Source organism: Dermacentor andersoni, chromosome 2 (genome assembly GCF_023375885.2).
Source record: "Dermacentor andersoni chromosome 2, qqDerAnde1_hic_scaffold, whole genome shotgun sequence".
NCBI classification, from domain to species: Eukaryota; Metazoa; Arthropoda; class Arachnida; order Ixodida; family Ixodidae; genus Dermacentor; species Dermacentor andersoni.
The window spans coordinates 194,075,181-194,092,536 of NC_092815.1; the positions used below are offsets into that span (position 1 = coordinate 194,075,181).

The window sequence follows — 17,356 nt, forward strand, 5'->3', positions numbered from 1 at the left end:
CCACGCGAGACGGTCTCGCAGAAGCATGGGTCGGCGCACGCGCGGCACGTCCGTCCCGCTCGCTGTCCCGAATCCCAGAGCGAGCGCCTTGTCTTGCCCGCACCCAAGTAACCCCGCAGCGGCGCGACACTCGCGCCATCTCTCGCGCCGCGCTTGTACCACTCCGGCCGCCGCGGGCGCCAGGCCATGCGAGCCGTGCGGGAAAACAACATATCAAGGGATGCGTGAAAGTCGCGCATCCCCACAAGATCAAGCGGTCGAGTCCTGCCACTCGCGCTCGAACTGAGCTGACAGGAAGCAGTGGCAACGAATGTCCAAGCGACGGGTCAACTCAGCCCCTTCGAATTCGTGTAAGCATCGCTAAAGCAAACCTAACGGAATAGATGTTGCACATGTTACACATGTGCACAGGTCTAAAACATCGCTTGCTCGAGGAGTTTAACTTGACCCTGTAGGGGAGGGAATCAGGTGGAGTCTGCGAACTGCTCGCGAGAACATCTTATAGCTGCGAGAATGGCACATTACATTACATGGACGTTAAGGACACAGAAGAAGCCCCTCCCACAAAAATGCGCTACGCCTACTTTCCGTTCTTCCGCGCTTCAATAAAGTAGTAGATCATTTTGTAGACACGAGAAAGAGACGCGCTCTTCGAGGCTTGCCGCCCGCACAAACACGCACGCACGGCAGAGACGTTACTGTGACGTCACTTCGAAGCAAAACAGCACGGCCGCCGTTGCGAACGCGCACCGCACCCCACTCGAACTATGAGGACCTGTTTTGCACCGTCAACGAACAAGCGGGTCCACTCACCGCACCGCGTGACAATGGCCGGGGTAGACGCGCCACAAGAAGCAAAGGCAACTGAGTGACGTATGTATACATGCACGCGTGTCTTGCAAGTTGCACGTGACGTCGCATCTGCCGACAAGTACGTGCGGCGGCCATGTTGATGAACCAATGCGGCGGCCGCAACATGGCCGTGACCGCGCGACGTACGGCAGCGGTAAAGTGCATGCACGATGGTGTGACGCGAGCTTCCCAGCCTTTCGCTCAGAGTGCCGCCAACTTCGAGTAAACAGCGTTTGATGAAGCCGAGTGCTACTCGCAGCTGATCGGATCGACGCATTCACGACACGAGGGAAAAATGCGGCACCAATAGATTGATTCGTACGCGCCAATACCGGGAACAGAAACGACTACCGATGCCAGCGTATTCCCGGAGATAACTCACGATAACATCGTTAGCTATCTTGTGTTCTCAGCCAACACTGTTATCCCCGAACAAACTCAATGGAATCTCAGAACTACTCTGCGAGCGGATGGGTGAAAACTTTTGAAAAGACTATCGGCGAAACGGTTCCAGGAAGGTAAAATGCTGCTACTTGAAGACGTATGCTGAAGCTTTCCTTGAAGTCTAAACTTTATCAGTGCATTCAGTTGCAATGTGTTTTGTCAGCGACTGTTCCATCATCTATCGATGGAGCAGAATCTGCCATGGGTACACGGCTCTCTCTCCACATTCTCCACAAACGCCTCTGCCGCGGTAGTGCGCTTCGTCGCATGTCGCTTTCCCGGCGTTCGTGACACATGGAACTTTCGGGGTAGGTGTTGTAGCCCGATCGAAGGGTTAGATCCCACTCAGTATACGTATCCTCGAAAAGCTTCGACGGCCTCTTTGCAAATATGTCACTCAAAAAAAAAAAAAAGGGGGGGGGGGAGTATCTTGCGCTGTATCAAAATGAAAACCCGCCTCGTGTGTTCCCATGATTGACACGTCGCCTAGTTTGCAGGCACTTCTTACGGGCTTTGCCTGTTACGAAGTGTTCGTCACAAACTCGCACGCTGGGGCTCGCTGCGTCAAGATTCGCACGCTTTGTCCCAAACTGCTTCGTCTTGCGCTTAGAGAGTTTAATGCGCTCGAAACGTTCGTGTTGGTTAGCTGATAGCTGCTTTCTCCCTTTACTGTCACTGCGGTTGGAGCACCTTACACAGCAGTGCAGATGACCATCTTAAATCGAAAAATGCACGCACGACATCCACTGGCCATGCGGTGGTCACTGCATTCTTAGTTCTTAGCTTGTACGAAGGCAGCGGCAGGAAACGAGGACGATGGTGGAATATAACATGGCTCGACATGTAGTCTTGGACACAAATTAATGCACCCCCAAATAATAACGTCGCTGCCCTTCGGAAAGTGAGCTCAAGCGAGCCTGTAACGGAATTATACACGCGATGTCGCAAGATATTTGCGTTTGCTTGGGGGTGCAGGCGTCTCACTCGAAGCTGCGCTAAACGTACTCGGACAGCTTAAAAAAAAGAAAAAAAAAACGACGATACAATATTATTTTTCGTCCAATACTTGTAATGATCATTATCTGCCGCTGTGACTTGGTGGCGATTACGTTCGAGTAACGTAATTGTGACGCTCCTGAGTGCAAGGTTGTTGTTCGTTCAATTACAAGCCGTCGTGGCCGCGTTTCGACGGAGCGTGAAGGTCGGACGCTCGTATGCTGTGATTTAAAGGCGAGTTAACTAGGCGGTGAAAATGAATCTGGCGCCTCTCCGTACGGCGCTTTTTATAGCCCGTTTGGCAGCTTTCGTACATAAAAAAGAAAGCCAATCAAGCAGTGTGCAATGACACTCCAGCGATAGTAGCAGATAATGCATATTGATGGCAACTTGCACTAATCGTGCGCGCACAACGTGGACGCCAGACATCAATACAGGTAGAACAAAAATCACGCGTAGCACTTTGGCAAAGCAAAGCAACAAGTTACATGGCGCGCGTGCACACGAACACAGAGACCGAAACAAAGCGAGCTACCGAAACGCTGGCTTCTCCGCATACACGCGCCCGTTGTGGTGAAGCCAGCTGTAACGAGTGAGGAAGATGCACATTTCACGCACGCGCACATTGACAAATTTTCTTAGGTACGTCGCAAGAACTGGGTTGAGTTCAAGGCTGTCACATAAAAGGTCTTAAAAACGATAGGAGTGGCGGTCAGATAAGGCGCTTTCGCGTGGCGGATAGGTGGAAGGTGCCCTTCCAGAACCTAAGGCTTCGTTTGCTGTCGCCCATGCCGCCTTTTTGTAAAGCTAAGCATTTGCCAACATATTTTGCCACAGTGGTCCGACGACAACACAGTAGACGAGAGACACAGCGAATCGCACGCAGCTAAATATCGACTGAGCTGAACCATACATCCAATCACCCCCTGAATATATCGAGTGCCACATGCGCGCCCGAGGCGGTCGCACCCTGGTCGGGTTGCGTGAGCTGGAAGTGTCGGGGTCGGGCATGTCAAAAGGCTGGCCCATGCCATCGTCCGACTCATCCACGCTGAGGGCGTTGCTGAAAGAAGGAACAGGTTCTTATCGAAAACGAAGAGTACTGGGTTTATTTACAATATCTACCTGAGGCATAGAGAACGTTACGTCTCAACAGTCTAGCATGCCTGCATTGAAGCACCACTGAGGACGATGAGGATAGCTATAGGGCTTGTTGGTACGGCATATCTTATTTTGTTGTAGCGCAAGATGAACAAGGACAACAGATGCGTGACAGCTGTGCCTTTCTGTTGTTCTTGTTCAGCTTGCGCTACAACAAAATAAGACCACTGAGGAGCCGAAAAAGTCGTCTTAAATCCCCTCTGTCCTCCCTAGGTCCCTAGGACCGGGAAATCTGCCACCACGCCTTCGTCCAATCGGAGCGTCCAAAGTAGCCGAAGCCTTGAGGGCGAGGGTGAACACAATTACCCCGGCACCTTTGTTCACTGAACACAAGCGGAGAAATACCCCCAGGGAACCCTGGTCACTGCTCCAGAGAAAGGAGGGGAGGCGGGGGACGGGGACGACGCTCGTACGGGGGTTGTCACGCTTGACTTAATCGGCGCGCCTTGGTTCCTGTGATGGGCCCAGCAATTGGCTTTCGTGTCTGTCAAACGACCTTGGCAGCAAACCGGGGCCGTGAGGAAGCGGCTTAGAACGCCCTTTTCCAACAGTTTCTTGGTCCCACCATTAGTGTCCGCGGCACTGACGGTGAGAAGCGCCGGAGCGGAACAAGCGACGCAGACTGCCGACGCAGACTGCCACACGGTGCTGACTGACTCAAGACAGGCGGTGCGAAACTTCGCCAAAGGCCAAATCTGCAGGGAGGCTGAGCGCGTACTGCGAGCGGTCAAACTAGAAGAACGAAAAGTACGACTCAAGTGGTTCCCGGCGCACGCGGGCGACGCGTCGGAACGCAATGAGAACCATAATGAGACGGCACACGCAGCGGCGCGAGCGCTAACCAACCGCGCCCCAGCGACAGACCATCCGACGTGGTTCGGAACCAAGGACCGCATGACGGATTACAATGAAATCACGAAGGCCTACCGCCTGGCTCGCAGGACTCTCCCACCACCGCACCCAAGTATGAGTCGAGCGGAGGCGGTAGTACTGAGACAGCTCCAGACCGGATCGCTACCGAGCCCGAGACTGATAAATCGCATGTACCCCGAGACATATCCGACAGATATGTGCAGAGTCTGCCGGAGGGAGACCGCAGACTACACGCACATCTTGAGGGACTGCGTTAAATATCCAGAAGAAGCAAAATCAAGAACGCTCCCACCGCGGCTCGAGGCAGCCGCGAAGAGCTACGACCGAGACGATCAACTCCGGGCCGTCCAGCAGGTCCTCGAGGCGCTCGAAAGGCACGGACCCAGCGAGCCGGCAACGGCGACCGGAGACCCGCGACGAGTAACGGTGACTTCGAGGATGACGTAGGCCCTCGTCGGGGCGCGCGAGCGCCCAACTGCAGGCATAAATAAAGTTGGCTCCAATCCAATCCAATGTACGCAGCCCCCCCCCCCACCCCCCCCCCAGTGTGGCATCCATCAACACTTTATTCGCCAAACGTGTCTCGCTCGCCTTGGTGTCACCGCTGGTCTGTCCGAGAGGCCGCATTGTTAGCTTCACTAAGACATTCGTCGCAGTAGGGCAGGAGAGGATGGAAGGTCATTTTCACATGCTGGTCAATCGTAACAGAGCTTCTAGGCCTGTAGTTCCGACGTGAAAACAAAGGCCATCGTGTGGACTGAATACTACTTTACTGTGACGCTCTTATTCATATGCCTCCTTAATTCTCACTGGCACCCAAATGCGGTAGTCACGCGGTCACCGCCTACTTCCAGCGTTCATCGGTAGGCGTCATGCCGGCGGACGCTACATACCGGTATTATACATTGGTTATGCACCGATGTACATTTTCCGTTATACACAGGTATGCACCGTTCTACGCTTGTTGTGTGGCGGTGCTGCGGGTATACGTCCTAATAACTGAGTGGGCAGTGTGTACGAAGGGGCTGGTTGATTCATCGTCAGAATAAGAAACGGCGCGACACCGTACGAACGAGTAAAGAGCACAGGACAGAGCGCTTTGTCCTGTGCTCTTTGCTCGCTCGTCCTATGTCGCGCTGTTTGTTTTTATTCTGAATCGAGTGGGTGCGTATATCTGGCTCTGAAAAATCCGTCGGCGTCTGTATCTTTGAAGCGAAACTTTCTCAGCAAGCTATTCCTTTTCCCGACTGTGGCTGCCATTTGCTCGTGCGTTTTCGCCCAATAGCTCACACTCGGCTGCCATCTAGAAGGGAGTTGCCGTGCACAGTGATTCAGCCCCATTCTCACCCCATCGTCACTCAGGAAGACATCGTCTTTGATCGACTTAGACTGGTGGTTGAATCGCTTTGTAGCTTTAAAGTGAAGACGGCGGGGTCATCTAGAAGTGATGGCTCATACTACTTCGCCCACAGCCGTGGAAGGTAGAAGGCGGGAAGCCAGTCTGCGCATGCGGGGCGTTGGACGTTGATAGAGAGGGTGAGGGGCCCGCGACGCGGAGAGACGGCACCGGAGGAGATGGCCTCACGGCCTCAAGTCGCGCATGCTTTGCGCCGCCTGGCAACCGCGTGGACGGTCGCACTTGCGCCTCCCAGGGGAGGTAGGCTATTCTAAAGAAATGGTGTAGAAAGTAAGCTTGCCTTTTTCAACCTCTATAAAGCTGGTTGCGTTCAAAGGTGCATTGCACTACAGAGCCCCTTCGGGGCATCCTTGAGCCAGATGAGAACATGCGCGTGAACACTGCCTCGTAAGCTTCGCTGTATTAGATTCCAACAGGGCACGTTGAATTTGCTACATTCATTACATATAGAATTCGAATCTGTCCTAAACTAGACAGGAAGATAATAATAGCAAATAAGTTAATGAAAGTTAAGAAATACTGTAAAATCATCCGTGTCCATACAACCGTAAACAAGTTCTAAAATTCGGGCTGTTTACGATAAACTCGTCAAAGTTGGCAGCTATGTTCATACTTCTCAACTGGAGTTGTTACGAGCTGTTGGCAGTTTATCTGATACATTTCTACAAAGCATAGGTTATACTACCTTGGTCCAAAGTGTTGTGAAGGAGAACAGAAAAAAGCAGTCTATTTTCGTTAGTGCACGAAGTTTGTAAAGCATGCACAAAAAAAAAAAAAAAAAGAAAGATAGAAACACCTACTTGGGATATACAGAATTTCTAGCAGATTTATGGATTTAGGATTTTCGGATATGCTTTTAAAGGTGTGCATTCGTAGTTTCCAAAATACGTAACCAGATAAATAGAGAGAATTAAGCTGTCAGACAAAATATTTTATTTAACCCCTACAGAAGAAGAAGAAGAAACTTTAGTAAAGAATAGTCCGGCAGTTCTTGATGTGGTGGCCTCAGGTGACGGCTCGAAGTTCTTGGACTCGAGCGGCATCTTCGGCTTGCTGGACGGCCCAGAGCTGGTCTGCCAGCTCTGAACTTCTGATAGCCGCCTCCCAGCGGCGGCAACGCCTACGGAGAAGGTCCCCGGCGGCTCCCGCATCCGGGGCGGCGTCGGGAAGAACAGAGCTTGAGCCTTCACCTGCTCTGGCAACAGCCGCGATTATGGACGCGTCGCCAACGGAGCTGCTTTGATTACCGTTGTTGCCGGCACACTCCCAGAGCATGTGTCGCAGCGTTGCTCTGTGTCCGCATGTTTTACACGCGTCTGTTGGATACAAACGCGGATAGCAGTGGTGTAAGATAGCGGAGCTAGGGTAGGTGTGTGTCTGGAGCAAGCGTAAAGTTACAGCCTCGTTCCTGTTCAATTTATCATGCGGTGGCGGGAATGTGCGTCTTTCGAGTCTGTAGTGTTGGGTGAGGTCTCTGAACGTGGTTAGGCGTGTTTTATTATTTTGACCAGGTCACCTTACTTTGCTTTTTTATGGCTTATTTTCAAACTTGACTTCATCAAAAACCTTTTCAAAGCTTTTTCAACCAATTTGCTTCGTATTATAAGCGTGAAAACGCTGCATCATTGTCGGGACAAGTAAATTACATTTTTGTTTTCTGAATCATCACTTTGGTAAAGAAGCGATGAAAAGAATATCGCGATCAAGAAAGCACTGCTGAATTGCTTTCCCTCTGTTTCCCTGTCAGAGCAGAACAGTGGCTTTCCTTTGCATGTGCAAGCTGTCAGTGACAGACACCGTTGTTTCAAATCTGCCAAAAGGCTCAAAAAGTGTGCTATTCCAAGAACAGGGTCTTTGAAGGCTGACAAAGTTCTGCCATCTACGAGCGGAAAACTAAAAGTGCAATACATGCGTCTCCAGCGCTGATGAAATGGCTGCCATCTATGTTGTAAAACATGAAGACTAAATCAACGCGGCCTTCAAGGTGTTCCAGGCGCTGAAAAAGTGCCGACATCCAGGTAGTAAAACAAAACAGAGCGGAATAACTGCGTATTTCAAATGCTAGCACTGCAACCGTCCATGTAACAGAAGAAAAACTAAGTGGACATGCCGAGTTCATCCAAATTTGATGGCTCATCCTCATCCTTCAGTTTAGTTCTGGTTGACTAAACCTGTGCCTACTGCGTGCGTCATTGCACACATCACGTCGAAAGGTGTGGCCTAGTTCATGCGTCATTGGGTGCATGATGGCACAGCAAAGGAGGAGGTGGCACCACGTCATGAGTGTATAAAATAAAAAGCATTAACGTCTAATTATTGAGGTACTCCCTAAGGAGCGGTCATCTCCTCCTTGCTATTCAACATAGTCATGAAGGGCTTATCGGAGAGGCTCAGATCCTTTCTTCAGATAGGCCACTCACTATACGCGGAGCGATATCGTGATCTAATGCCCCGGAGTATAACTCGCAGAAGTAGAGCACGTGCTGCAATCAGTCCTAGATGCCACGGAGTCCTACCTTGAAGACACAGGCCTCCAACTGTCCCCACACAAATCTGAACTGTTACTGTACAGGCCGGCCAGGCAAGGTGTTAGAGGACTGACGCCCCTTAATCAACTTCTCATATCCCTCTTTGCAAGAAACGAGCAGCCCATTCCTCAAGTCGAATCTATACGAATCTTAGGATTACTGATTGACACAAGAGCATGTAACGCCAAAACGCTCACGCGCATCACGGGCAAAACCAAAAGCATGCTGAGACTCGTTGCTAGAGTATCCGGACAAAAGAAGGGACTAGGTGAAGACAACCTCCTCAGGATCTATCACACTTTCCTAATGAGGCACATCAACTATGTAGCCTGGGGCCCTTAACTGGACCAAAACCGAAAAGAATAAGTTTAACATTTTAATGCGCAAGAGCATCAAAAAGGTACTGGGGTTACCAGTAATCACTTGCTCGGACAGGTTAAGCAAACTCGGTATGCACAACGACACTGATGAAGTGATCGAAGCGCAGGTCACCGCTCAGGTAGTCAGGCTCTCGTCAAACAGGGCAGAAAGACGCATCCTAGACTGGGCCTGCATGGCTCCCAGAATTCTCAACAAGCAGGAAATCACCTTATCATTCCCCTCGCGGGACTTTCTCAGCTGTATCTCCACAGACATCAATTCAAACTGTCCGGACTGTAATGAGATGTATTGTTCCTTAGCACACATGCTCTGGCAATTCCCCGCGTTACCTAACGGATCCAGCAAAGCCGACTGGAAAGAGGCACTCCGGAGCCCATCGCTCCAGACACAACTACAGGCAATCCAGAGGGCCCAAGAAAGCGCGGAATGTCACGGTATTCCTGCCCCAACTTGAACGCGGCCAGCGGCTTCCGTGGGACCTCGATAGGGGCCCCGCGGAAACTCCTCAGGATCTAATAAAGTTAGTTCACTGTCTGTCTGTCTGTCTGTCTGTCCAACGGAATGCAACTGAGTGGCCCTTTGAGTTATGAACTTCTCGCAGACAAGTGAGTGCACCGAGACGCATGGTGCATCTTGATATGGCCTTACCGAGATGCAGATAGAACATAGGCGAGAACTTGTGCAGTCAAGGAACGCACAGAAAAGAACATCTGACCAAAGGGTCTTAATGCTTTCGCATTCCCACACATATGCAGTCTTAAGGGTCTCTGCCTAATTTTTAATAATCTGTTCCCTTTTCGTTGGCATCTCTGTCATGTTTCTTCGGAATCAACAAACGGAGCGCAACAGTTTTCACTGCAATATATTTAAGATCACGAAGCCATTGTTGACAACACAGACAACATGACAACATGTAGTACACAAAGCTCATCAGTTGCTGTACAAAAACAATGCCGATGACAGGGCGATCAATGAATCGAATGCAACAAAAATGAAGAGAAAAAAAAAGAAGGGATGTGGTGAAGATTAAATGAGAGCATGTGCAAGTTCATGCTCATGGGCTTAAAGTGCCAGTGAGTGTAATTATGTGTCAATGAACCTGCGTCGGCAAGGTTGAGTGGAAATGTCTCACACAAATGCTACATTAGTTGGTTAAGCTACCATAAAAATAAGGTACAAAAAAATAGGCTTTGGTGTCAATGCAGCACAATTATTACAACCTTTAACACTCTTTCCTAGAAAGGAGCTCTACCACAACGAACCAGAATTAGAGGTACAGGGAATATACACGAGCACACGCTTTTGCGGACAATAAGACTTTCTTTTCTCCCCAATGACTGAGAGAGATTTGTCACGCTTCTCAACCTGCCAAAATGGGACAAGGTATTGCTGTAGACTGGGCTGTTCTCTACAATAACATGAGCTCTGGCGTTCAGAAGAAAAGAAAGCCTATTACAAAAAGGAATCTACGAGATGACATGTCAACATGTTACACATCAATCAGTACCTTCTGGGGGACAACAATATATTCAGATCACTGATTAACACATGGCATGAATGAATAAATGCAACACATTAAGACAATGAGCACACTACTACTAGCACTGCGCATTCAAACAAAACATGTACATGCAGTGGAAATTGCGCAGCACCAATTTAGCCATGACAAACTATGTGGTCATGACTAGAGCAGCTATCAGTGCACCCTCTCGAAGGAACCCCAATGCAGTCGCTGAAGAGTGTGGGAAGACATCAAAACATGTCTTGTAATAGACTTTGTGGTCACGCTTACTACATTCACAAAAAATGCACTTGTGTGGAGTTGGGAAAATGAAAACTGCTGCAAAACATAGTTTTTACTGGTCCAAGCACGTCACAGTTGCAAAGTTCAGCATATGTCATGGGGCTAAATTGAATAGTTCCTTAGCAGGGGAACTATGAAATGCCATCATACCTTGCGAGCTAATTGCTATTTCTTGCTTACTGAATGACAACCTAGTTTTTTTGATCAGAACATGACTGACACTACAGTGAAAGGTTGATTGTGTGAGAAGGCATTGGCAGATGTCTTTGACAGTTAAGGTAGTTCGTCCAGCACACAGAAACTATTTGCTATTTTGCTGCTGTGCCGATATGCTCAGCATGCCATCATCTCGCCTGCTGATGCAATCCTTAACAATATGTTCTAGCATATTGTTAGGGATTGTTAAGCACTCGAGTGCAGTGCTGCAGAGTAAGCAAAAAGTGATACCGCAGCAATCCGAAGGCTTGGGATGATGAGATCAACATTATGTGGCACACATGTTTGTGGGGCTGCTGCTTCCAGCAAGCATCGTCTATCAGACTGAGCACAAACACAATATATCACTTGCTTGACTTCACAGTGCACCAATCAAGTGCTCCAAGTTAGAATTATGAACGTCTGTACATGCCATCTACATGCGCATGTTGATCCTACATTAGTGTATTACTGAGGCAGTGGCTGCAGTTGTGCTGGCAGCCAAAATATACTTTTGTCTTGCCCTGATATGTTACAAAGAAGGGATGGAGGATTTGAAATCTTTTTTGGCTGCCACTGGCTTCCCTAACAAATAGTGTGGATTTGCCTTTAAATGTTACAATCGCGTGAATCGTTTCAGTCATGAAACTGATTTGGGGTTCCCTTGAGAAGGATGGACTTATCAGCCATACAAAAAATAAAAAGAATACAATATGTACAAGTTATTATACATTACATGTAAACAGCTGATGCTTCATGTGGACTGTTAATCAGTTTCAGGTCACAAATACATCAAGATGACTGTACACTGTGGATCAGCATGATGAGAAGCAAGCAGTTTATGTCTTTTGGTAAGCACCGCCTTCGTCATTAATATACGCCCCCATAAAACATACACCGATACCAAAGAATGTGCAGAAACTGCACACATATTCATCTGAAATGAATGTATGTAGTTTGAATCAGTGGATTAGAAATTAACCTGACATGGTTGTTCTTGAGCCTCGTGTACTTATTTTTACAGTCTTCCCATTACGCAGAAAAGTGCCAAAACACACCACAAGCTTTGGCTACACAGTTATTGGAACATTGTCCTTTTATACCATAAGACGTGACAACACTATTGTACAGCAAACCAGGGTTCCTATTCCTACATCAATAAGCTGATGACTTAATTAATGAAACAAAGCATGAAGGAACTGTGAACAGATGACGAATAATTGTTTTCCGTCATATTGGCCCCAGCAGGCTCACAGGCTTACCTTTCAATGTAGCCCATAACATTACACCACTGCTTTCTTCACATGATAATGACTGCAATGTTCAATCCTTGTGACAATGTCCCACACTGAAAATGGATGCGAGAGCTGCACCACTACCTCCTGCACAACAAGCCTTGCAACAAGTGATTCAACGCTGTGATTACAAACTCCACAGGTTTCTGATGTCAGTGAGGAAAGCCAAGGATCCAACGCACTTTGTGCGAGTGTCCATCCACCAACAGAGTTGTCATCAACTCGGAGAATGCCACTACCACGATGGAAGTCAGAAACCAGATGACTCAATCTCTGGAAATTTCTTATTCAAAAATTGCCCTACAGTTTGAACAGGATGAACAGCTACATTATGGCAGTCAACTCAATATGACTGTGCCATCTTCTATGCATTTGATAAATTTACTGTTGTTTGCCTCACGGACAAGGGCTCCAGAATACCAATCCTTCACCTTTCACACCTTTGACCTGGTCAGTGAATACAATTACAGTATTTTATCGCAAAACTATACAGAAGGAAGCTTCACTAACCACTTGAATATGACGAATACCAGCTTCGTTTGTCCTTGCTCAATCTTGAATGCATTGGAAGTTTTATATTGACGCTGCAGCGCTTCCGAGAAATTGGCTGGCTTGATGCTGGCAAACAAGATTACCCAAGAATGCCAGTATGAGAGAATATTGCAATATACAATTGCCGCTTGTTTGCACTTGCTAGCATAAAATCATTCAGCGATGCTACTTGTAACAGCAAACAGTAATGGAGAGTAGACACATGTGCACTAACGTAACGCGGCAACTAACAAATCATCGACGACTTCTAAAATTTCAGAAACAAGGAAAGCTAGACGGCAGTTATTACACAAACTAATGATGCATCATGCAGCAGACCGTGTAGAAGTCTGCTGCCGAAGCAGATCGAGCTGTTGGCCTCGAAGCCCTTAGATAAGCACTCCCGACAAATAGAAATCACCTGAACCTCGTTTCTTACTTGCTGCATGCTTGCTTCATTGCCGACTCTCGTCCTCTAATGTGCATGCGCACATCTGCATTCCCCATAGGACACTAAAAAGCTGGCTTTCCCGTGTGATTCGGTTAATTCGTAAGGGAGCTCGCTGAATTTTTAAGTGTGAAATAGGGGTAAAAATCTATTGCATTTTATGCAGAACACAGTTAAAAATATAATGCAAGGTATTTTTAATGGTTCTAATAGATCTAAAGAAAGAAACAGTCGTTCACATTATATTCGTGCAAATATGTTGAAATAGGAAAGCACCTTATGCAAATTGCTACCTTGCAATTCTATAAGTGAAAAGAAGTTTGAAGATTACTATTTGGTGCGATCAACAACAGCCTAAAGATTTACGAAGGCACCATTCCTCATATGAAAACAGCAGCATCAGTACATGGAGCACAATGGTTGCCGTATTCTCCCGCGCATAACCCAGTCACGACAACCCACAAATAAAAAACAAAACATGGAATATGCGATATGCAAAAGTAACCACATGAAACAACGCCTCATTATAATCAGGAGAGAGCAAGCATCCAGAAAAATTTTTTTGTACATTCGGGCAACAACCATTTCCCAAATGCTCTTTGCACTCGCACGGTTGATGGCAATGCACAACGGGTTGCTGTGAAGCCAAATAGCAAGGCTACATTTTTTATCGCTTCATCACTTGCATACCCGCTTCAAAGTTCAACTTCTTAAATTTCTAGTGCAGGGAGTACACAAGAAAATACGGCATATGTATGCTATGTGCTCAATCGAGGCAGTGTAGAAAAGTGTTGACAGGCCTGAGGATGCTACAACTGACTTTAAAGTTTTTTTTTGTATGTCACAAGAAAATAAATGCAGATGTGAACATGCCAAAATATTCTTTGTAAGACAGATTTTGCTCAAATGATTGAGCAGCGGAATGATGTGAAGTAACCTTGAAAAACTTGGAATTAAAAAATTTTCTGTTTTTGCTTAAAGGGATACTGATGACAAACACTAAGTCCAACTACAGCAACAGATTGTGGCCCAGAAAGCCTGCCGATGTCCTGTACCACAGTCGTTAACAAAATTGCAACAAGAGAGGGCAGGTTTCCTGACAAAACGGGTGAATGTAAGTTATAAAAATGCAATCTGTAAGTTGCTGCCGACAAAGACCCCTGTGTGTTGACTGCGGTCTTGGAGGTCATGCTCTGGCAGAAACCACCACCCTTGTGAGTTTGGTACCCTTGCGAGTACCAAGAATGTGCGAGGTATAATACCCCAGTCAGACGACCAAATTAATGACAATGACGATCTATGAAGCCATAGTGGTTGGTATGATTCTCGGCATTTTGAACTTTAGAAAGCGTTACTGTTTCATTAGGAAAAAATAGAATGCTTACTTATAAGAACCTTTGCAATTAGAAATAGAAATACTTTAATCCCATTAACATGTATACTTGTTTTGAGCCAATAAAAGCAAGGAACATATAAAACATTCACAGGGTCAAAATGACGGAATCGACGGAAAATGAACATTTCAAGCCCGTTCTGGCTTCATTGATGTCGCAAAGATGCTCATAACAAATGAGGTCACGGAAAAGTGGTCTAAGAATTAGTGCTGATTCATCTGTGAGCATTTATTTAGATGTTCTTGAAGCACGGTTACCGAAACTACACACTTGATTGCAGCAAAGTGAGTTTGTCAAACACACTCACTGGCAAGTGCACCCCGCAGCAAGTGTCACTAGAGCTTTCCATCTCATAGAGTGACACTAACCGCGAAGCGCAGTCACTCAGTGTCACTAAATTTAATCGTTTGATTGGAGTACAAGACCACATTGGGAGACGATTCTGTACTTCTGAAGCGGTGGTGCCGATCTAGTCCACACATTTACGTATTTTCTTACAAAATCTGTGTTCTAGGAAACATTACGCTTTTTACATTTCAAAACACTAATGTGACACGTTAACAGTACCTAATATTTGCCTTTACTGTTCCTTTAAAGATTGAGTATGTAAGTGATTTCTGCTTTTAAGGTTTACTTTTTTGCAACACTTGGCCAATAGTGCAAGAACTTGTAAAAAAGAAAACATGTGTGTTGCCTTTTCCTGCTGTCCCTTGCATCATCCATCATTCTGGCTCGTTCTACAAGGAGGCTGCTACGGTGGTGCCACCTCGTTGTTACGCCGACCCTACACATCCCTCTTTGCTGAAACACAAGGACTGACATTGTGCACAACAAACCACCCTTAAACCAACAAGGCATCTAACTCACGGTGCACAGGTACCGACAAGTGGATCCGTACTGCACAAAAGTTGTGAGCTAAGGTTCACTGACAGCGAGGGGAGGCTGTTACACTCTCGCGAAAGCAGCAACAGAGTGGCACAAAAAGGTAGCATTAGTGACTTCTTAGTGGTGTGAAGTGATAGATGGGCAGGCGGGGTGATGGCACAAACACTTTGCAGTTGCTTGTGCTGCCCTGAAGGAAATTAATTTCTTGCTACAGCTGCCATTCAACATTTCACAACAGTCATCACTTTAAGCACAGTACAGGAAATCTCAATTTGATGAAGAAATAAAGCAGTCTTCAGAAAAAATCGAGGCAACCATAAAATATTCCACGCGTAAAGTATATGCAGTTCCCCACAATCATAATGAAAGTAAAGATATAATTAGCACATCCTAAATGCAATCACAGCATACTTGGAGGATGCAGAGCAGAAATGTGCGAGTCTGTCGGAACTGCCGTAACGCACGCTGTAAAAATTCCAAATAACCAAGGGAACTTGTTGGCGTGCAGGCATGTGGCCACAAATGTAGGAGATCTGTATGTGACACACGCTGCCAGCCTCCAATTATGTTGATGACCATCACAAGCAACGTCTTCCAAATAAAGCGCACAATACAAGGAGGTATGTCTATGCTTCACAATGAGGTGGAGTTCATTGACACAAAACTAGCAATGCCAGGCGCACTGTCGAAGGGACGGTGGCACAAATACCACTCTGCGTGCTTGGTCAAACTTCTTGAGCTTGCTTTGAAAACACGCCACAGTGGGTGCTTCTGATACCAAGAATGTCTCAATGACATCAGTGATGTGCTGTAGTACTGGCTCATAAAGGGGTAGCGCGTGAATTTACAGTGGGAAGTTCGTCTACATAGCTGATGCATACAACAATGTCGCTACCTAGCCAACACATTGCTATACCAGTACTTCACAAGGAAAGACAGGGAGTACAGGAACAGACAGGCACACAGGAGCAACACAGTGGGCATGCAATGGGTGAAAAATGGCCACACAATGTAGCTGAGGTCAATGAATGCGCGTCAATCAGCAAAGAAGGTGAGAAAGAAAGACTGAGTGGGAGACGCACTTTCAAAATCCGGTGCACTTTCTTTTCTGGTGGCGGTAGGATTGGGAAAGATGTGGTGCTGACGATTCACTTAGAATGACGCAGAATGACACGCAAAACCTGTGTCGAAGAGCACACATGGTCGCCGTCTCTTCCTCAGTGGTATAACTGTCTGCCAACTGTGCTTCCCGAATCACGATTCCTTTCCACTGTGCAAGGGATGTGCCATAGAACACAGCTTGAGTAGGGCTGCACTGTACTGGGTTCAAGTCTTTCAGTTCATGGACAGAAAACAAGCCTTTTCACGGCTCTCATAGCGATGACCATCCATGAAGCAAGGCAGTCACTGTAGCAGCACTGAGCATGAATCAGCAAGATCCAGCTGGAAAGCAAAGAAACGATAAAGAATTGTTCACGTTCAACGTGCATACATGCACACATAAGGGAGGGAGAATAGACACTAAAATTTACTTGGGCCTTGCCGTCACCCTTTGTAAAGCCTTGCACAACATATAAGCGATAAGTTTACACTTATTAATGCGAAGCTTTCTTTGCTTCTTCCTTCGACTCTTGCGCTGCTCCTGCTGCTGCTGTTTCCTTGCACACCGCGTTGGGAAGTGGTTCAGAGAGTGTATATACGTGGCAGGACTGTGGCAGAGAGGATAGGTGATATGAGATATTCTTTTGGACCTTTGCACTGCGTCGAATACGCACAATGCCCTCTAAAGCTCCCCGGGCATCGCCACAATACCCTCTAGATGGCTGTAATTATCCGTGACCCCCTGCAAAAGCATTGCAGATACTGCAACGTTCTATTAAAGTGCAACCGTCCAGAAGGGAGATATACAGAATGGCAGAGAGGAGGGGGGAAAGGAGGCAGAGAATGGATAGAACACACGCAGCCACGAAACTCTTGGCACTCTTCGCCTGCAAGTCACATACATGGGGGGAGGGTGGGAAAGGGAAAAGGCAACATGAGAAAGCAAGGAAACACTACTACTTGAGTGCCTTGATTCGTGCGCCCTCAAGGCACCCTAAGCTCCTACTAGACACGACAGTGGTTGCAGAAAAGCTGGATAAATTCATGTTCA

General features: G+C 47.2%; 1 protein-coding gene across 5 annotated transcripts in view; it reads right to left on the minus strand.

The window, feature by feature from the left end:
- Positions 1 to 9,497: 9,497 nt before the first annotated feature.
- Positions 9,498 to 17,356, minus strand: part of LOC126540268 (uncharacterized) — a 90,502-nt gene continuing 82,643 nt past the window's right edge. For all 5 annotated transcript variants that reach the window (XM_050187072.3, XM_050187071.3, XM_050187069.3 and 2 more), the window contains one exon: positions 9,498 to 16,647. The gene's annotated coding sequence lies outside the window, so the exon portion shown is untranslated. The remainder of the gene's footprint in view (positions 16,648 to 17,356) is intronic.